This window comes from Oncorhynchus nerka, linkage group LG3 (genome assembly GCF_034236695.1).
Source record: "Oncorhynchus nerka isolate Pitt River linkage group LG3, Oner_Uvic_2.0, whole genome shotgun sequence".
Classification (NCBI taxonomy): domain Eukaryota; kingdom Metazoa; phylum Chordata; class Actinopteri; order Salmoniformes; family Salmonidae; genus Oncorhynchus; species Oncorhynchus nerka.
In genome coordinates, this window is record NC_088398.1 from 67,439,813 (window position 1) to 67,465,445 (window position 25,633).

The 25,633-nt window shown below is 31.4% G+C and overlaps 1 protein-coding gene across 1 annotated transcript in view; it reads left to right on the top strand.

Moving 5' to 3' along the window:
• Window positions 1–25,633, top strand: part of LOC115126000 (unconventional myosin-XVI-like) — a 344,854-nt gene that overhangs the window by 293,885 nt on the left and 25,336 nt on the right.

The window sequence follows — 25,633 nt, forward strand, 5'->3', positions numbered from 1 at the left end:
CAGGAGGTAATAATGATAGATAATAGACAGGAGGTAATACATGATAGATAATAGACAGGCGGTAATACATGATAGATAATAGACAGGAGGTAATACATGATAGATAATAGACAGGAGGTAATACATGATAGATAATAGACAATAGACAGGAGGTAATACGTGATAGATAATAGACAGGAGATAATAAATGAAGGATAATAGACAGGAGGTAATATATGATAGACAATAGACAGGAGGTAATACATGATAGATAATAGACAATAGACTGGAGGTAATACATGATAGACAATAGACAGGAGGTAATATATGATAGACAATAGACAGGAGGTAATACATGATAGATAATAGACAGGAGGTAATACATGATAGATAATAGACAGGAGGTAATAAATGATGGATAAAAGACAGGAGGTAATACATGATAGATAATAGACAGGAGATAATACATTATAGATAATAGACAGGAGGTAATACATGATGGATAAAAGACAATAGACATGAGGTAATACATGATAGATAATAGACAGGAGATAATACATGATAGATAATAGACAGGAGGTAATACATGATGGATAAAAGACAATAGACAGGAGGTAATACATGATAGATAATAGACAGGAGGTAATACATGATAGAAAATAGACAATAGACAGGAGGTAATACATGATAGATAATAGACAGGAGGTAATACATGATAGATAATAGACAGGAGATAATACATGATAGATAATAGACAGGAGGTAATACATGATAGATAATAGGCAGGAGGTAATACATAATAGATAATAGACTGGAGGTAATACATGATAGATAATAGACAGGAGGTAATAAATGATGGATAAAAGACAATAGACAGGAGGTAATACATGACAGATAATAGACAATAGACTGGAGGTAATACATGACAGATAATAGACAATAGACTGGAGGTAATACATTATAGATAAAAGACAATAGACAGGAGGTAATACATGATATATAATAGACAATAGACTGGAGGTAATACATGATAGATAATAGGCAGGAGGTAATACATGATAGACAATAGACAATAGACTGGAGGTAATACATGATAGAAAATAGACAATAGACAGGAGGTAATACATAATAGATAATAGACAGGAGGTAATACATAATAGATAATAGACAGGAGGTAATAAATGATGGATAAAAGACAATAGACAGGAGATAATACATGATAGATAATAGACAATAGACAGGAGGTAATACAGGATAGATAATAGACAGGAGGTAATACATGATAGATAATAGACAATAGACAGGAGGTAATACATGATAGATAATAGACAGGAGGTAATACATGATAGATAATAGACAGGAGGTAATACATGATAGATAATAGACAGGATGTAATAAATGATAGATAATAGACAGGAGGTAATACATGATAGATAATAGACAGGAGGTAATACATGATAGATAATAGACAGGGATTAATACATGATAGATAATAGACAGGAGGTAATAAATGATGGATAAAAGACAATAGACAGGAGGTAATACATGATAGATAATAGACAGGAGGTAATACATGATAGATAATAGACAGGAGGTAATACATGATAGATAATAGACAGGAGGTAATACATGATAGACAATAGACAGGAGGTAATAAATGATGGATAAAAGACAATAGACTGGAGGTAATACATGATAGATAATAGACAATAGACTGGAGGTAATACATGATAGATAATAGACAATAGACTGGAGGTAATACATGATAGATAATATACAATAGACAGGAGGTAATACATGATAGATAATAGACAGGAGGTAATACATGATAGAAAATAGACAATAGACAGGAGGTAATACATGATAGATAATAGACAGGAGGTAATACATGATAGATAATAGACAGGAGGTAATACATGATAGATAATAGACAATAGACAGGAGATAATAGATAATAGACAGGAGGTAATACATGATAGATAATAGACAGGAGGTAATAAATGATGGATAAAAGACAATAGACTGGAGGTAATACATGATAGATAATAGACAATAGACAGGAGGTAATACAGGATAGATAATAGACAGGAGGTAATACATGATAGATAATAGACAATAGACAGGAGGTAATACATGATAGATAATAGACAGGAGGTAATACATGATAGATAATAGACAGGAGGTAATAAATGATGGATAAAAGACAATAGACAGGAGGTAAAACATGATAGATAATAGACAATAGACTGGAGGTAATACATGATAGATAATAGACAATAGACTGGAGGTAATACATGATAGATAATAGACAATAGACAGGAGGTAATAAATGATGGATAAAAGACAATAGACAGGAGGTAATACATGATAGATAATAGACAATAGACAGGAGGTAATACATGATAGATAATAGACAATAGACAGGAGGTAATACATGATAGATAATAGGCAGGAGGTAATACATGATAGATAATAGACAATAGACAGGAGGTAATACATGATAGATAATAGACAATAGACTGGAGGTAATACATGATAGATAATAGACAGGAGGTAATACATGATAGATAATAGATAATAGACAGGAGGTAATACATGATAGATAATAGACAATAGACAGGAGGTAATACATGATAGATAATAGACAGGAGGTAATACATGATAGATAATAGACAATAGACTGGAGGTAATATAGATAATGACAGATAGGTAATACATGATAGACAATAGACAGGAGGTAATACATGATAGGATAATAGACAATAGACAGGAGGTAATAAATGATAGACAGGAGGTAATAAATGATAATAATAGACAATAGACAGGAGGTAATACATGATAGATAATAGACAATAGACAGGAGGTAATACATGATAGATAATAGACAACTGGAGGTAATACATGATAGATAATAGACAATAGAGGAGGTAATACATGATAGATAATAGACAGGAGGTAATACATGATAGATAATAGACAATAGACAGGAGGTAATACATGATAGATAATAGACAATAGACATGGAGGTAATACATGATAGATAATAGACAGGAGGTAATACATGATAGATAATAGACAGGAGGTAATAAATGATGGATAAAAGACAATAGACAGGAGGTAATACATGATAGATAATAGACAATAGACTGGAGGTAATACATGATAGATAATAGACAATAGACAGGAGGTAATACATGATAGATAATAGACAGGAGGTAATACATGATATAAAGACAATAGATAATAGATAATAGACAGGAGGTAATACATGATGATAATAGACAGGAGGTAATACATGATAGATAATAGACAATAGGAGGTAATAGACAATAGATAGATAATATAGATAATAGACAATAGGAGGTAATACATGATAGACAATAGACAGGAGGTAATACATGATAGATAATAGACAATAGACAGGGAGGTAATACATGATAGATAATAGACAATAGACAGGAGGTAATACATGATAGATAATAGACAATAGACAGGAGGTAATACATGATAGATAAGGTAATACATGATAGATAATAGACAGGAGGTAATACATGATAGATAATAGACAATAGACAGGAGGTAATACATGATAGATAATAGACAGGATAAAATAGACAATAGACAGGAGGTAATAAATGATAGATAATAGACAATAGACAGGAGGTAATACATGATAGATAATAGACAATAGACTGAGGTAATACATGATAGATAATAGACAATAGACTGGAGATAATAGATAATACATGATAGATAATATACAATAGACAGGAGGTAATACATGATAGATAATAGACAAGAGGTAATACATGATAGATAATAGACAATAGACAGAGGTAATACATGATAGATAATAGACAATAGACAGGAGGTAATACATGATAGATAATAGACAATAGACAGGAGGTAATACATGATAGATAATAGACAATAGATAGATAAAAGACAATAGACAGAGGTAATACATGATAGATAATAGACAATAGACAGGAGGTAATACATGATAGATAATAGACAAGGTAGACATGAGGATAATACAATAGACTAGGTAATACATGATAGATAATAGACAGGAGGTAATACATGATAGATAATAGACAATAGACAGATGGTAATACATGATAGATAATAGACAGGAGGTAATACATGATAGATAATAGACAATAGACTGGAGGTAATACATGATAGATAATAGACAATAGATAGATAATAGACAGGAGGTAATAAATGATGGATAAAAGACAATGATAATACATGATAGATAATAGACAATAGACAGGAGGTAATACATGATAGATAGACAGGAGGTAATACATGATAGATAATAGACAATAGACATGATAGATAATAGACAGGAGGTAATACATGATAGATAATAGACAATAGACAGGAGGTAATACATGATAGATAATAGACAATAGACAGGAGGTAATACATGATAGATAATAGACAATAATAAATGATGGATAAAAGACAATAGACAGGAGGTAATACATGATAGATAATAGACAATAGACTGGAGGTAATACATGATAGATAATAGACAATAGACAGGAGGTAATACATGATAGATAATAGACAATAGACAGGAGGTAATACATGATAGATAATAGACAATAGACTGGAGGTAATACATGATAGATAATAGACAATAGACTGGAGGTAATACATGATAGATAATAGACAATAGACAGGAGGTAATACATGATAGATAAAAAAGACAATAGACAGAGGTAATACATGATAGATAATAGACAATAGACAGGAGGTAATACATGATAATAGATAATAGACAGGAGGTAATACATGATAGATAATAGACAATAGACAGGAGGTAATAAATGATGGATAGACAATAGACAGGAGGTAATACATGGATAGATAATAGACAGGAGGTAATACATGATAGATAATAGACAGGAGGTAATAAATGATGGATAGATAATAGACAGGAGGTAATACATGATAGATAATAGACAAGAGGTAATACATGATAGAAAATAGACAATAGACAGGAGGTAATACATGATACAATGAATACATGATAGATAATAGACAGGAGGTAATACATGACAGAAAATAGACAATAGACAGGAGGTAATACATGATAGATAATAACAGGAGGTAATACATGATAGACAATATAATAGACAATAGACAGGAGGTAATACATAGATAATAGAGGTAATACATGATAGATAATAGACAGGAGGTAATAAATGATGGATAAAAGACAATAGACTGGAGGTAATACATGATAGATAATAGACAATAGACAGGAGGTAATACAGGATAGATAATAGACAGGAGGTAATACATGATAGATAATAGACAATAGACAGGAGGTAATACATGATAGATAATAGACAGGAGGTAATAAATGATGGATAAAAGACAATAGACAGGAGGTAATACATGATAGATAATAGACAATAGACTGGAGGTAATACATGATAGATAATAGACAGGAGGTAATACATGATAGATAATAGACAATAGACAGGAGGTAATACATGATAGATAATAGACAATAGACAGGAGGTAATACATGATAGATAATAGACAGGAGGTAATACATGATAGATAATAGATAATAGACAGGAGGTAATACATGATGGATAATAGACAATAGACAGGAGGTAATACATGATAGATAATAGACAGGAGGTAATACATGATAGATAATAGACAATAGACTGGAGGTAATACATGATAGATAATAGACAATAGACTGGAGGTAATACATGATAGATAATAGACAATAGACAGGAGGTATTAAATGATGGATAAAAGACAATAGAAAGGAGGTAATACATGATAGATAATAGACAATAGACAGGAGGTAATACATGATAGATAATAGACAATAGACAGGAGGTAATACATGATAGATAATAGGCAGGAGGTAATACATGATAGATAATAGACAATAGACAGGAGGTAATACATGATAGATAATAGACAATAGACTGGAGGTAATACATGATAGATAATAGACAGGAGGTAATACATGATAGACAATAGACAGGAGGTAATAAATGATGGATAAAAGACAATAGACTGGAGGTAATACATGATAGATAATAGACAATAGACTGGAGGTAATACATGATAGATAATAGACAATAGACTGGAGGTAATACATGATAGATAATATACAATAGACAGGAGGTAATACATGATAGATAATAGACAAGAGGTAATACATGACAGAAAATAGACAATAGACAGGAGGTAATACATGATAGATAATAGACAGGAGGTATTACATGATAGACAATAGACAGGAGGTAATACATAATAGATAATAGACAGGAGGTAATACATGATAGATAATAGACAAGAGGTAATACATGACAGAAAATAGACAATAGACAGGAGGTAATACATGATAGATAATAGACAGGAGGTATTACATGATAGACAATAGACAGGAGGTAATACATGATAGATAATAGACAATAGACAGGAGGTAATACATGATAGATAATAGACAGGAGGTAATAAATGATGGATAAAAGACAATAGACTGGAGGTAATACATGATAGATAATAGACAATAGACAGGAGGTAATACAGGATAGATAATAGACAGGAGGTAATACATGATAGATAATAGACAATAGACAGGAGGTAATACATGATAGATAATAGACAGGAGGTAATAAATGATGGATAAAAGACAATAGACAGGAGGTAATACATGATAGATAATAGACAATAGACTGGAGGTAATACATGATAGATAATAGACAGGAGGTAATACATGATAGATAATAGATAATAGACAGGAGGTAATACATGATGGATAATAGACAATAGACAGGAGGTAATACATGATAGATAATAGACAGGAGGTAATACATGATAGATAATAGACAATAGACTGGAGGTAATACATGATAGATAATAGACAATAGACTGGAGGTAATACATGATAGATAATAGACAATAGACAGGAGGTATTAAATGATGGATAAAAGACAATAGAAAGGAGGTAATACATGATAGATAATAGACAATAGACAGGAGGTAATACATGATAGATAATAGACAATAGACAGGAGGTAATACATGATAGATAATAGGCAGGAGGTAATACATGATAGATAATAGACAATAGACAGGAGGTAATACATGATAGATAATAGACAATAGACTGGAGGTAATACATGATAGATAATAGACAGGTAATACATGATAGACAATAGACAGGAGGTAATAAATGATGGATAAAAGACAATAGACTGGAGGTAATACATGATAGATAATAGACAATAGACTGGAGGTAATACATGATAGATAATAGACAATAGACTGGAGGTAATACATGATAGATAATATACAATAGACAGGAGGTAATACATGATAGATAATAGACAAGAGGTAATACATGACAGAAAATAGACAATAGACAGGAGGTAATACATGATAGATAATAGACAGGAGGTATTACATGATAGACAATAGACAGGAGGTAATACATAATAGATAATAGACAGGAGGTAATACATGATAGATAATAGACAGGAGGTAATAAATGATGGATAAAAGACAATAGACTGGAGGTAATACATGATAGATAATAGACAATAGACAGGAGGTAATACAGGATAGATAATAGACAGGAGGTAATACATGATAGATAATAGACAATAGACAGGAGGTAATACATGATAGATAAAAGACAGGAGGTAATAAATGATGGATAAAAGACAATAGACAGGAGGTAATACATGATAGATAATAGACAATAGACTGGAGGTAATACATGATAGATAATAGACAATAGACTGGAGGTAATACATGATAGATAATAGACAATAGACAGGAGGTAATAAATGATGGATAAAAGACAATAGACAGGAGGTAATACATGATAGATAATAGACAATAGACAGGAGGTAATACATGATAGATAATAGACAATAGACAGGAGGTAATACATGATAGATAATAGACAGGAGGTAATACATGATAGATAATAGATAATAGACAGGAGGTAATACATGATGGATAATAGACAATAGACTGGAGGTATAATAGATAATAGACAGGAGGTAATACATGATAGATAATAGATAATAGACAGGAGGTAATACATGATGGATAATAGACAATAGACAGGAGGTAATACATGATAGATAATAGACAGGAGGTAATACATGATAGATAATAGACAATAGACTGGAGGTAATACATGATAGATAATAGACAATAGACTGGAGGTAATACATGATAGATAATAGACAATAGACAGGAGGTATTAAATGATGGATAAAAGACAATAGAAAGGAGGTAATACATGATAGATAATAGACAATAGACAGGAGGTAATACATGATAGATAATAGACAATAGACAGGAGGTAATACATGATAGATAATAGGCAGGAGGTAATACATGATAGATAATAGACAATAGACAGGAGGTAATACATGATAGATAATAGACAATAGACTGGAGGTAATACATGATAGATAATAGACAGGAGGTAATACATGATAGACAATAGACAGGAGGTAATAAATGATGGATAAAAGACAATAGACTGGAGGTAATACATGATAGATAATAGACAATAGACTGGAGGTAATACATGATAGATAATATACAATAGACAGGAGGTAATACATGATAGATAATAGACAAGAGGTAATACATGACAGAAAATAGACAATAGACAGGAGGTAATACATGATAGATAATAGACAGGAGGTATTACATGATAGACAATAGACAGGAGGTAATACATAATAGATAATAGACAGGAGGTAATACATGATAGATAATAGACAAGAGGTAATACATGATAGATAATAGACAATAGACAGGAGGTAATACATGATAGATAATAGACAATAGACTGGAGGTAATACATGATAGATAATAGACAGGAGGTAATACATGATAGATAATAGACAGGAGGTAATAAATGATGGATAAAAGACAATAGACAGGAGGTAATACATGATAGATAATAGACAATAGACTGGAGGTAATACATGATAGATAATAGACAATAGACTGGAGGTAATACATGATAGATATTAGACAATAGACAGGAGGTAATAAATGATGGATAAAAGACAATAGACAGGAGGTAATACATGATAGATAATAGACAATAGACAGGAGGTAATACATGATAGATAATAGACAATAGACAGGAGGTAATACATGATAGATAATAGGCAGGAGGTAATACATGATAGATAATAGACAATAGACAGGAGGTAATACATGATAGATAATAGACAATAGACTGGAGGTAATACATGATAGATAATAGACAGGAGGTAATACATGATATATAATAGACAATAGACTGGAGGTAATACATGATAGATAATAGACAGGAGGTAATACATGATAGATAATAGACAGGAGGTAATAATGATAGATAATAGACAGGAGGTAATACATGATAGATAATAGACAGGAGATAATACATGATAGATAATAGACAGGAGGTAATAATGATAGATAATAGACAGGAGGTAATAATGATAGATAATAGACAGGAGGTAATAATGATAGATAATAGACAGGAGGTAATAATGATAGATAATAGACAGGAGGTAATACATGATAGATAATAGACAGGAGGTAATAATGATAGATAATAGACAGGAGGTAATAATGATAGATAATAGACAGGAGGTAATACATGATAGATAATAGACAATAGAGATAATACATGATAGATAATAGACAGGAGGTAATAATGATGGATAATAGACAGACAGGTAATACATGATAGATAATAGACAGGAGATAATACATGATAGATAATAGACAGGAGGTAATACATGATAGATAATAGACAGGAGATAATACATGATAGATAATAGACAGGAGGTAATAATGATAGATAATAGACAGGAGGTAATAAATGATGGATAAAAGACAATAGACTGGAGGTAATACATGATAGATAATAGACTGGAGGTAATACATGATAGAACATAGACAATAGACAGGAGGTAATACATAATAGATAATAGACAGGAGGTAATACAGGATAGATAATAGACAGGAGGTAATACATGATAGATAATAGACAATAGACAGGAGGTAATACAGGATAGATAATAGACAGGAGGTAATACATGATAGATAATAGACAATAGACAGGAGGTAATACATGATAGATAATAGACAGGAGGTAATAAATGATGGATAAAAGACAATAGACAGGAGGTAATACATGATAGATAATAGACAATAGACTGGAGGTAATACATGATAGATAATAGACAATAGACTGGAGGTAATACATGATAGATAATAGACAATAGACAGGAGGTAATAAATGATGGATAAAAGACAATAGACAGGAGGTAATACATGATAGATAATAGACAATAGACAGGAGGTAATACATGATAGATAATAGACAATAGACAGGAGGTAATACATGATAGATAATAGGCAGGAGGTAATACATGATAGATAATAGACAATAGACAGGAGGTAATACATGATAGATAATAGACAATAGACTGGAGGTAATACATGATAGATAATAGACAGGAGGTAATACATGATAGATAATAGATAATAGACAGGAGGTAATACATGATAGATAATAGACAATAGACTGGAGGTAATACATGATAGATAATAGACAGGAGGTAATACATGATAGATAATAGACAGGAGGTAATAAATGATGGATAAAAGACAATAGACAGGAGGTAATACATGATAGATAATAGACAATAGACTGGAGGTAATACATGATAGATAATAGACAATAGACTGGAGGTAATACATGATAGATATTAGACAATAGACAGGAGGTAATAAATGATGGATAAAAGACAATAGACAGGAGGTAATACATGATAGATAATAGACAATAGACAGGAGGTAATACATGATAGATAATAGACAATAGACAGGAGGTAATACATGATAGATAATAGGCAGGAGGTAATACATGATAGATAATAGACAATAGACAGGAGGTAATACATGATAGATAATAGACAATAGACTGGAGGTAATACATGATAGATAATAGACAGGAGGTAATACATGATATATAATAGACAATAGACTGGAGGTAATACATGATAGATAATAGACAGGAGGTAATACATGATAGATAATAGACAGGAGGTAATAATGATAGATAATAGACAGGAGGTAATAAATGATGGATAATAGACAGGAGATAATACATGATAGATAATAGACAGGAGATAATACATGATAGATAATAGACAAGAGGTAATACATGATAGATAATAGACAGGAGATAATACATGATAGATAATAGACAGGAGGTAATAATGATAGATAATAGACAGGAGGTAATAATGATAGATAATAGACAGGAGGTAATAATGATAGATAATAGACAGGAGGTAATACATGATAGATAATAGACAGGAGGTAATAATGATAGATAATAGACAGGAGGTAATAATGATAGATAATAGACAGGAGGTAATACATGATAGATAATAGACAGGAGATAATACATGATAGATAATAGACAGGAGGTAATAATGATGGATAATAGACAGGAGGTAATACATGATAGATAATAGACAGGAGATAATACATGATAGATAATAGACAGGAGGTAATACATGATAGATAATAGACAGGAGATAATACATGATAGATAATAGACAGGAGGTAATAATGATAGATAATAGACAGGAGGTAATAAATGATGGATAAAAGACAATAGACTGGAGGTAATACATGATAGATAATAGACTGGAGGTAATACATGATAGAACATAGACAATAGACAGGAGGTAATACATAATAGATAATAGACAGGAGGTAATACATGATAGATAATAGACAGGAGGTAATAAATGATGGATAAAAGACAATAGCCTGGAGGTAATACATGATAGATAATAGACAATAGACAGGAGGTAATACATGATAGATAATAAACAATATACAGGAGGTAATACATGATAGATAATAGACAATAGACAGGAGGTAATACATGATAGATAACAGACAGGAGGTAATACATGATAGATAATAGACAGGAGGTAATACATGATAGATAATAGACGTTAGACAGGAGGTAAAACATGATGGATAAAAGACAATAGACAGGAGGTAATACATGATAGATAATAGACAATAGACTGGAGGTAATACATGATAGATAATAGACAGGAGGTAATACATGATAGATAATAGACAGGAGGTAATACATGATAGATAATAGACAGAAGGTAATACATGATAGATAATAGACAGGAGGTAATACATGATAGATAATAGACAGGAGATAATACATGATAGATAATAGACAGGAGGTAATAATGATAGATAATAGACAGGAGGTAATAAATGATGGATAAAAGACAATAGACTGGAGGTAATACATGATAGATAATAGACTGGAGGTAATACATGATAGAAAATAGACAATAGTCAGGAGGTAATACATAATAGATAATAGACAGGAGGTAATACATGATAGATAATAGACAGGAGGTAATAAATGATGGATAAAAGACAATAGACTGGAGGTAATACATGATAGATAATAGACAATAGACAGGAGGTAATACATGATAGATAATAGACAATATACAGGAGGTAATACATGATAGATAATAGACAATAGACAGGAGGTAATACATTATAGATAACAGACAGGAGGTAATACATGATAGATAATAGACAGGAGGTAATACATGATAGATAATAGACACTAGACAGGAGGTAAAACATGATAGATAATAGACAATAGACAGGAGGTAATACATGATAGATAATAGACAGGAGGTAATACATGATAGATAATAGACAGGAGGTAATACATGATAGATAATAGACAGAAGGTAATACATGATAGATAATAGACAGGAGGTAATACATGATAGATAATAGACAATAGACAGGAGGTAATACATGATAGACAATAGACAATAGACAGGAGGTAATACATGATAGATAATAGACAGGAGGTAATACATGATAGATAATAGACAGGAGGTAATACATGATAGATAATAGACAGGAGGTAATAAATGATGGATAAAAGACAATAGACTGGAGGTAATACGTGATAGATAATAGACAGGAGGTAATACATGATAGATAATAGACAGGAGGTAATACACATAGATAATAGACAATAGACAGGAGGTAATACATGATAGATAATAGACAGGAGGTAATACATGATAGATAATAGTCAGGAGGTAATACATGATAGATAATAGACAGGAGGTAATACATGATAGATAATAGACAGGAGGTAATACATATAGATAATAGACAGGAGGTAATACATGATGGATAATAGACAGGAGGTAATACCTGATAGATAATAGACAGGAGGTAATACATGATCGATAATAGTCAGGAGGTAATACGTGATAGATAATAGACAGGAGATAATAAATTAAGGATAATAGACAGGATGTAATATATGATAGATAATAGACAGGAGGTAATACATGATAGATAATAGACAGGAGGTAATACATGATAGATAATAGACAGGATGTAATACATGATAGATAATAGACAGGAGGTAATACAGATATATAATAGACAGGAAATAATAAATGATAGATAATCGTCAGGAGGTAATACGTGATAGATAATAGACAATAGACTGGAGGTAATACATGATAGATAATAGACAGGAGGTAATATATGGTAGATAATAGACAGGAGATAATAAATGAAGGATAATAGACAGGAGGTAATATATGATAGACAATAGACAGGAGGTAATACATGATAGATAATAGACAATAGACTGGAGGTAATACATGATAGATAATAGACAGGAGGTAATAAATGATGGATAAAAGACAATAGACTGGAGGTAATACATTATGGATAAAAGACAGGAGGTAATACATGATAGATAATAGTCAGGAGGTAATACATGATAGATAATAGACAGGAGGTAATACATGATAGATAATAGACAGGAGGTAATACATGATAGATAATAGACAGGAGGTAATAAATGATGGATAAAAGACAATAGACAGGAGGTAATACATGATAGATAATAGACAGGAGGTAATAATGATAGATAATAGACAGGAGGTAATACATGATAGATAATAGACAGGAGGTAATAATGATAGATAATAGACAGGAGGTAATACATGATAGATAATAGACAGGCGGTAATACATGATAGATAATAGACAGGAGGTAATACATGATAGATAATAGACAGGAGGTAATACATGATAGATAAAAGACAATAGACAGGAGGTAATACGTGATAGATAATAGACAGGAGATAATAAATGAAGGATAATAGACAGGAGGTAATATATGATAGACAATAGACAGGAGGTAATACATGATAGATAATAGACAATAGACTGGAGGTAATACATGATAGACAATAGACAGGAGGTAATATATGATAGACAATAGACAGGAGGTAATACATGATAGATAATAGACAGGAGGTAATACATGATAGATAATAGACAGGAGGTAATAAATGATGGATAAAAGACAATAGACTGGAGGTAATTAATGATAGACAATAGACAGGAGGTAATACATGATAGACAATAGACTGGAGGTAATACATGATAGATAATAGACAGGAGGTAATACATGATAGATAATAGACAGGAGGTAATAAATGATGGATAAAAGACAATAGACAGGAGGTAATACATGATAGATAATAGACAGGAGGTAATACATGATAGATAATAGACAATAGACAGGAGGTAATACATGATAGATAATAGACAGGAGGTAATATATGATAGATAATAGACAGGAGATAATAAATGAAGGATAATAGACAGGAGGTAATATATGATAGACAATAGACAGGAGGTAATACATGATAGATAATAGACAATAGACTGGAGGTAATACATGATAGATAATAGACAGGAGGTAATAAATGATGGATAAAAGACAATAGACTGGAGGTAATACATTATGGATCAAAGACAATAGACAGGAGGTAATAAATGATAGATAATAGACAATAGACTGGAGGTAATACATGATAGATAATAGACAGGAGGTAATAAATGATGGATAAAAGACAATAGACTGGAGGTAATACGTGATAGATAATAGACAGGAGGTAATACATGATAGATAATAGACAGGAGGTAATACATGATAGATAATAGACAGGAGGTAATACATGATAGATAATGGACAGGAGGTAATAAATGATGGATAAAAGACAATAGACAGGAGGTAATACATGATAGATAATAGACAGGAGGTAATAATGATAGATAATAGACAGGAGGTAATACCTGATAGATAATAGACAGGAGGTAATAATGATAGATAATAGACAGGAGGTAATACATGATAGATAATAGACAGGAGGTAATACATGATAGATAATAGACAGGAGGTAATACATGATAGATAATAGACAGGAGGTAATACATGATAGATAATAGACAATAGACAGGAGGTAATACATGATAGACAATAGACAGGAGGTAATATATGATAGACAATAGACAGGAGGTAATACATGATAGATAATAGACAGGAGGTAATACATGATAGATAATAGACAGGAGGTAATGAATGATGGATAAAAGACAATAGACTGGAGGTAATACATGATAGACAATAGACAGGAGGTAATACATGATAGACAATAGACTGGAGGTAATACATGATAGATAATAGACAGGAGGTAATACATGATAGATAATAGACAATAGACAGGAGGTAATACATGATAGATAATAGACAGGAGGTAATACATGATAGATAATAGACAGGAGGTAATAGATGATAGATAATAGACAATAGACTGGAGGTAATACATGATAGATAATATACAATAGACAGGAGGTAATACATGATAGATAATAGACAGGAGGTAATACATGATAGATAATAGACAGGAGGTAATACATGATAGATAATAGACAGGAGATAATACATGATAGATAATAGACAGGAGGTAATACATGATGGATAAAAGACAATAGACAGGAGGTAATACATGATAGATAATAGACAGGAGGTAATACATGATAGAAAATAGACAATAGACTGGAGGTAATACATGATAGATAATAGACAGGAGGTAATACATGATAGATAATAGACAGGAGGTAATACATGATAGATAATAGATAATAGACAGGAGGTAATAATGATAGATAATAGACAGGAGGATAGATAATAATAGACAGGAGGTAATATAGACAGATAATAGACTGGAGGTAATACATGATAGATAATAGACAGGAGGTAATAAATGATAAAAGACAATAGACAGGAGGTAATACATGATAGATAATAGACAAGGTAGACAATAGGAGGTAATACATGATAGATAATAGACAAGGTAATACATGATAGATAAAAGACAATAGACAGGAGGTAATACATGATAGATAATAGACAATAGACTGAGGTAATACATGATAGATAATAGACAGAGGTAATAGACAATAGACAGGAGGTAATACATGATAGATAATAGACAGGAGGTAATAAATGATAATAGACAATAGACAGGAGGTAATACATGATAGATAATAGACAATAGACTGGAGGTAATACATGATAGATAATAGACAGGAGGTAATACATGATAGATGATAGATAGACAATAGACAGGAGGTAATACATGATAGATAATAGACAGGAGGTAATAAATGATGGATAAAAGACAATAGACAGGAGGTAATAAATGATAGATAATAGACAATAGACTGGAGGTAATACATGATAGATAATAGACAGGAGGTAATAGATGATAGATAATAGACATAATAAATGATGGATAAAAGATAATAGACAGGAGGTAATACATGATAGATAATAGACAGGAGGTAATACATGATAGATAATAGACAGGAGGTAATACATGATAGATAATAGACAGGACTGGGTAATACATGATAGATAATAGACAGGAGGTAATAAATGATAATAGACAATAGACTGGAGGTAATACATGATAATAGACAATAGACTGGAGGTAATACATGATAGATAATAGACAGGAGGTAATACATGATAGATAATAGACAGAGGTAATACATGATAGACAATAGACAGGAGGTAATACATGATAGATAATAGACAGGAGGTAATACATGATAGACAATAGACAGGAGGTAATAAATGATAATAGACAATAGATAATACATGATAGATAATAGACAGGAGATAGACAGGAGGTAATAAATGATGATAGACAATAGACAGGAGGTAATACATGATAGATAATAGACAATAGACAGGAGGTAATACATGATAGATAATAGACAATAGACAGGAGGTAATACATGATGATAATATAAATAGACAATAGACAGGAGGTAATAAATGATGGATAATAGACATTACTGGATAAATAGACAATAGACAGGAGGTAATACATGATAGATAATAGACAATAGACAGGAGGTAATACATGATAGATAATAGACAGGAGGTAATAAATGATGGATAAAAGACAATAGACTGGAGGTAATACATGATAGATAATAGACAGGAGGTAATACATGATAGATAATAGACAGGAGGTAATAAATGATGGATAGACAGGAGGTAATAATGATAGATAGACAGGAGGTAATACATGATAGACAATAGACAGGATATAATATAATACATGATAGATAATAGATAATAGATGGATAAAAGACAGGAGGATATAAATGATGGAGGTAATAATAGATAAGACAATAGACAGGAGGTAATATAATAATAATACATGATAATAGACAGGAGGTAATACATGATAGATAATAGACAGGAGGTAATACATGATAGATAATAGATAATAGATAAAAAAGACAGGAGGTAATACATGATAGATAATAGACAGGAGGTAATAAATGATAGATAATAGACATAATACATGATAGATAATAGACAGGAGGTAATACATGGAGGTAATACATGATAGATAAAGACAATAGACAGGAGGTAATACATGATAGATAATAGACAGGAGGTAATATATGATAGACAATAGACAGGAGGTAATACATGATAGATAATAGACAGGAGGTAATACATGATAGATAATAGACAGGAGGTAATGAATGATGGATAAAAGACAATAGACTGGAGGTAATACATGATAGATAATAGACAGGAGGTAATACATGATAGACAATAGACTGGAGGTAATAATGATGGATAAAAGACATAATACATGATAGATAATAGACAGGAGGTAATACATGATAGATAATAGACAATAGACAGGAGGTAATACATGATAGATAATAGACAGGAGGTAATACATGATAGATAATAGACAGGAGGTAATAGATGATAGATAATAGACAATAGACTGGAGGTAATACATGATAGATAATATACAATAGACAGGAGGTAATACATGATAGATAATAGACAGGAGGTAATACATGATAGATAATAGACAGGAGGTAATACATGATAGATAATAGACAGGAGATAATACATGATAGATAATAGACAGGAGGTAATACATGATGGATAAAAGACAATAGACAGGAGGTAATACATGATAGATAATAGACAGGAGGTAATACATGATAGAAAATAGACAATAGACAGGAGGTAATACATGATAGATAATAGACAGGAGGTAATACATGATAGATAATAGACAGGAGATAATACATGATAGATAATAGACAGGAGGTAATACATGATAGATAATAGGCAGGAGGTAATACATAATAGATAATAGACTGGAGGTAATACATGATAGATAATAGACAGGAGGTAATAAATGATGGATAAAAGACAATAGACAGGAGGTAATACATGACAGATAATAGACAATAGACTGGAGGTAATACATGACAGATAATAGACAATAGACTGGAGGTAATACATGACAGATAATAGACAATAGACTGGAGGTAATACATTATAGATAAAAGACAATAGACAGGAGGTAATACATGATAGATAATAGACAATAGACTGGAGGTAATACATGATAGATAATAGGCAGGAGGTAATACATGATAGAAAATAGACAATAGACAGGAGGTAATACATGATAGATAATAGACAGGAGGTAATAAATGATGGATAAAAGACAATAGACAGGAGGTAATACATGATAGATAATAGACAATAGACTGGAGGTAATACATGATAGATAATAGACAGGAGGTAATAGATGATAGATAATAGACAGGAGGTAATACATGATAGATAATAGACAGGATGTAATAAATGATAGATAATAGACAGGAGGTAATACATGATAGATAATAGACAGGAGGTAATACATGATAGATAATAGACAGGGAGTAATACATGATAGATAATAGACAGGAGGTAATAAATGATGGATAAAAGACAATAGACAGGAGGTAATACATGATAGATAATAGACAGGAGGTAATACATGATAGATAATAGACAGGAGGTAATACATGATAGATAATAGACAGGAGGTAATACATGATAGACAATAGACAGGAGGTAATAAATGATGGATAAAAGACAATAGACTGGAGGTAATACATGATAGATAATAGACAATAGACTGGAGGTAATACATGATAGATAATAGACAATAGACTGGAGGTAATACATGATAGATAATATACAATAGACAGGAGGTAATACATGATAGATAATAGACAGGAGGTAATACATGATAGAAAATAGACAATAGACAGGAGGTAATACATGATAGATAATAGACAGGAGGTAATACATGATAGACAATAGACAGGAGGTAATACATAATAGATAATAGACAGGAGGTAATACATGATAGATAATAGACAGGAGGTAATAAATGATGGATAAAAGACAATAGACTGGAGGTAATACATGATAGATAATAGACAGGGAGTAATACATGATAGATAATAGACAGGAGGTAATAAATGATGGATAAAAGACAATAGACAGGAGGTAATACATGATAGATAATAGACAGGAGGTAATACATGATAGATAATAGACAGGAGGTAATACATGATAGATAATAGACAGGAGGTAATACATGATAGACAATAGACAGGAGGTAATAAATGATGGATAAAAGACAATAGACTGGAGGTAATACATGATAGATAATAGACAATAGACTGGAGGTAATACATGATAGATAATAGACAATAGACTGGAGGTAATACATGATAGATAATATACAATAGACAGGAGGTAATACATGATAGATAATAGACAGGAGGTATTACATGATAGAAAATAGACAATAGACAGGAGGTAATACATGATAGATAATAGACAGGAGGTAATACATCATAGACAATAGACAGGAGGTAATACATAATAGATAATAGACAGGAGGTAATACATGATAGATAATAGACAGGAGGTAATAAATGATGGATAAAAGGCAATAGACTGGAGGTAATACATGATAGATAATAGACAATAGACAGGAGGTAATACAGGATAGATAATAGACAGGAGGTAATACATGATAGATAATAGACAATAGACAGGAGGTAATACATGATAGATAATAGACAGGAGGTAATACATGATAGATAATAGATAGGAGGTAATAAATGATGGATAATAGACAATAGACTGGAGGTAATACATGATAGATAATAGATAATAGACTGGAGGTAATACATGATAGATAATAGACAATAGACAGGAGGTAATAAATGATGGATAAAAGACAATAGACAGGAGGTAATACATGATAGATAATAGACAGGAGGTAATACATGATAGAAAATAGACAATAGACTGGAGGTAATACATGATAGATAATAGACAATAGACAGGAGGTAATAAATGATGGATAAAAGACAATAGACAGGAGGTAATACATGATAGATAATAGACAATAGACAGGAGGTAATACATGATAGATAATAGACAATAGACAGGAGGTAATACATGATAGATAATAGGCAGGAGGTAATACATGATAGATAATAGACAATAGACAGGAGGTAATACATGATAGATAATAGACAATAGACTGGAGGTAATACATGATAGATAATAGACAGGAGGTAATACATGATAGATAATAGATAATAGACAGGAGGTAATACATGATAGATAATAGACAATAGACAGGAGGTAATACATGATAGATAATAGACAGGAGGTAATACATGATAGATAATAGACAATAGACTGGAGGTAATACATGATAGATAATAGACAATAGACTGGAGGTAATACATGATAGATAATAGACAATAGACAGGAGGTATTAAATGATGGATAAAAGACAATAGACAGGAGGTAATACATGATAGATAATAGACAATAGACAGTATGTAATACATGATAGATAATAGACAATAGACAGGAGGTAATACATGATAGATAATAGGCAGGAGGTAATACATGATAGATAATAGACAATAGACAGGAGGTAATACATGATAGATAATAGACAATAGACTGGAGGTAATACATGATAGATAATAGACAGGAGGTAATACATGATAGACAATAGACAGGAGGTATAAATGATGGATAAAAGACAATAGACTGGAGGTAATACATGATAGATAATAGACAATAGACTGGAGGTAATACATGATAGATAATAGACAATAGACTGGAGGTAATACATGATAGATAATATACAATAGACAGGAGGTAATACATGATAGATAATAGACAAGAGGTAATACATGACAGAAAATAGACAATAGACAGGAGGTAATACATGATAGATAATAGACAGGAGGTATTACATGATAGACAATAGACAGGAGGTAATACATAATAGATAATAGACAGGAGGTAATACATGATAGATAATAGACAGGAGGTAATAAATGATGGATAAAAGACAATAGACTGGAGGTAATACATGATAGATAATAGACAATAGACAGGAGGTAATACAGGATAGATAATAGACAGGAGGTAATACATGATAGATAATAGACAATAGACAGGAGGTATTACATGATAGATAATAGACAGGAGGTAATAAATGATGGATAAAAGACAATAGACAGGAGGTAATACATGATAGATAATAGACAATAGACTGGAGGTAATACATGATAGATAATAGACAATAGACTGGAGGTAATACATGATAGATAATAGACAATAGACAGGAGGTAATAAATGATGGATAAAAGACAATAGACATGAGGTAATACATGATAGATAATAGACAATAGACAGGAGGTAATACATGATAGATAATAGACAATAGACAGGAGGTAATACATGATAGATAATAGGCAGGAGGTAATACATGATAGATAATAGACAATAGACAGGAGGTAATACATGATATATAATAGACAATAGACTGGAGGTAATACATGATAGATAATAGACAGGAGGTAATACATGATAGATAATAGATAATAGACAGGAGGTAATACATGATAGATAATAGACAATAGACAGGAGGTAATACATGATAGATAATAGACAGGAGGTAATACATGATAGATAATAGACAGGAGGTAATAAATGATGGATAAAAGACAATAGACAGGAGGTAATACATGATAGATAATAGACAATAGACTGGAGGTAATACATGATAGATAATAGACAATAGACTGGAGGTAATACATGATAGATAATAGACAATAGACAGGAGGTAATAAATGATGGATAAAAGACAATAGACAGGAGGTAATACATGATAGATAATAGACAATAGACAGGAGGTAATACATGATAGATAATAGACAATAGACAGGAGGTATTACATGATAGATAATAGACAATAGACTGGAGGTAATACATGATAGATAATAGACAGGAGGTAATACATGATATATAATAGACAATAGACTGGAGGTAATACATGATAGATAATAGACAGGAGGTAATACATGATAGATAATAGACAATAGACAGGAGGTAATACATGATAGATAATAGACAGGAGGTAATAAATGATGGATAAAAGACAATAGACTGGATTTAATACATTATGGATAAAAGACAATAGACAGGAGGTAATACATGATAGATAATAGACAGGAGATAATACATGATAGATAATAGACAGGAGGTAATACATGATAGATAATAGACAGGAGGTAATAATGATAGATAATAGACAGGAGGTAATACATGATAGATAATAAACAGGAGATAATACATGATAGATAATAGACAGGAGGTAATACATGATAGATAATAGACAATAGACTGGAGGTAATACATGATAGATAATAGACAATAGACTGGAGGTATTACATGATAGATAATAGACAATAGACAGGAGGTATTACATGATAGATAATAGACAATAGACAGGAGGTAATAAATGATGGATAAAAGACAATAGACAGGAGGTAATACATGATAGATAATAGACAATAGACAGGAGGTAATACATGATAGATAATAGACAATAGACAGGAGGTAATACATGATAGATAATAGGCAGGAGGTAATACATGATAGATAATAGACAATAGACAGGAGGTAATACATGATAGATAATAGACAATAGACTGGAGGTAATACATGATAGATAATAGACAGGAGGTAATACATGATATATAATAGACAATAGACTGGAGGTAATACATGATAGATAATAGACAGGAGGTAATACATGATAGATAATAGACAGGAGGTAATAATGATAGATAATAGACAGGAGGTAATAAATGATGGATAATAGACAGGAGATAATACATGATAGATAATAGACAGGAGATAATACATGATAGATAATAGACAGGAGGTAATACATGATAGATAATAGACAGGAGATAATACATGATAGATAATAGACAGGAGGTAATAATGATAGATAATAGACAGGAGGTAATAATGATAGATAATAGACAGGAGGTAATAATGATAGATAATAGACAGGAGGTAATACATGATAGATAATAGACAGGAGGTAATAATGATAGATAATAGACAAGAGGTAATAATGATAGATAATAGACAGGAGGTAATACATGATAGATAATAGACAGGAGATAATACATGATAGATAATAGACAGGAGGTAATAATGATGGATAATAGACAGGAGGTAATACATGATAGATAATAGACAGGAGATAATACATGATAGATAATAGACAGGAGGTAATACATGATAGATAATAGACAGAAGGTAATACATGATAGATAATAGACAGGAGGTAATAATGATAGATAATAGACAGGAGGTAATAAATGATGGATAAAAGACAATAGACTGGAGGTAATACATGATAGATAATAGACTGGAGGTAATACATGATAGAAAATAGACCATAGACAGGAGGTAATACATAATAGATAATAGACAGGAGGTAATACATGATAGATAATAGACAGGAGGTAATAAATGATGGATAAAAGACAATAGACTGGAGGTAATACATGATAGATAATAGACAATAGACAGGAGGTAATACATGATAGATAATAGACAATATACAGGAGGTAATACATGATAGATAATAGACAATAGACAGGAGGTAATACATGATAGATAACAGACAGGAGGTAATACATGATAGATAATAGACAGGAGGTAATACATGATAGATAATAGACACTAGACAGGAGGTAAAACATGATAGATAATAGACAATAGACAGGAGGTAATACATGATAGATAATAGACAGGAGGTAATACATGATAGATAATAGACAGGAGGTAATACATGATAGATAATAGGCAGAAGGTAATACATGATAGATAATAGACAGGAGGTAATACATGATAGATAATAGACAATGGACAGGAGGTAATACATGATAGACAATAGACAATAGACAGGAGGTAATACATGATAGATAATAGACAGGAGGTAATACATGATAGATAATAGACAGGAGGTAATACATGATAGATAATAGACAGAAGGTAATACATGATAGATAATAGACAGGAGGTAATACATGATAGATAATAGACAGGAGGTAATACATGATCGATAATAGACAATAGACAGGAGGTAATACATGATCGATAATAGACAATAGACAGGAGGTAATAAATTATAGATAATAGACAGGAGGTAAGACATTATAGATAATAGACAGGAGGTAATACATGATATATAATAGACAGGAGGTAATACATGATAGATTATAGACAGGAGGTAATACATGATAGATAATAGACAGGAGGTAATACATGATAGATAATAGACAGGAGGTAATACATGATAGATTATAGACAATAGACAGGAGGTAATACATGATAGATTATAGACAATAGACAGGAGGTAATACATGATAGATTATAGATAATAGACAGGAGGTTATATATGATAGACAATAGACAGGAGGTAATACATGATAGATAATAGACAGGAGGTAATATATGATAGACAGTAGACAGGAGGTAAAACATGATAGATAATAGACAGGCGATAATAGATGATAGATAATAGACAATAGACAGGAGTAATATATGATAGATAATAGACAATAGACAGGAGTAATATATGATAGATAATAGACAATAGACAGGAGGTAATACATGATAGATAATAGACAATAGACAGGAGGTAATACATGATAGATAATAGACAATAGACAGGAGGTAATACATGATAGATAATAGACAATAGACAGGAGTAATATATGATAGATAATATACAATAGACAGGAGTAATATATGATAGATAATAGACAATAGACAGGAGTAATATATGATAGATAATAGACAATAGACAGGAGTAATATATGATAGATAATAGACAATAGACAGGAGGTAATACATGATAGATAATAGACAATAGACAGGAGGTAATACA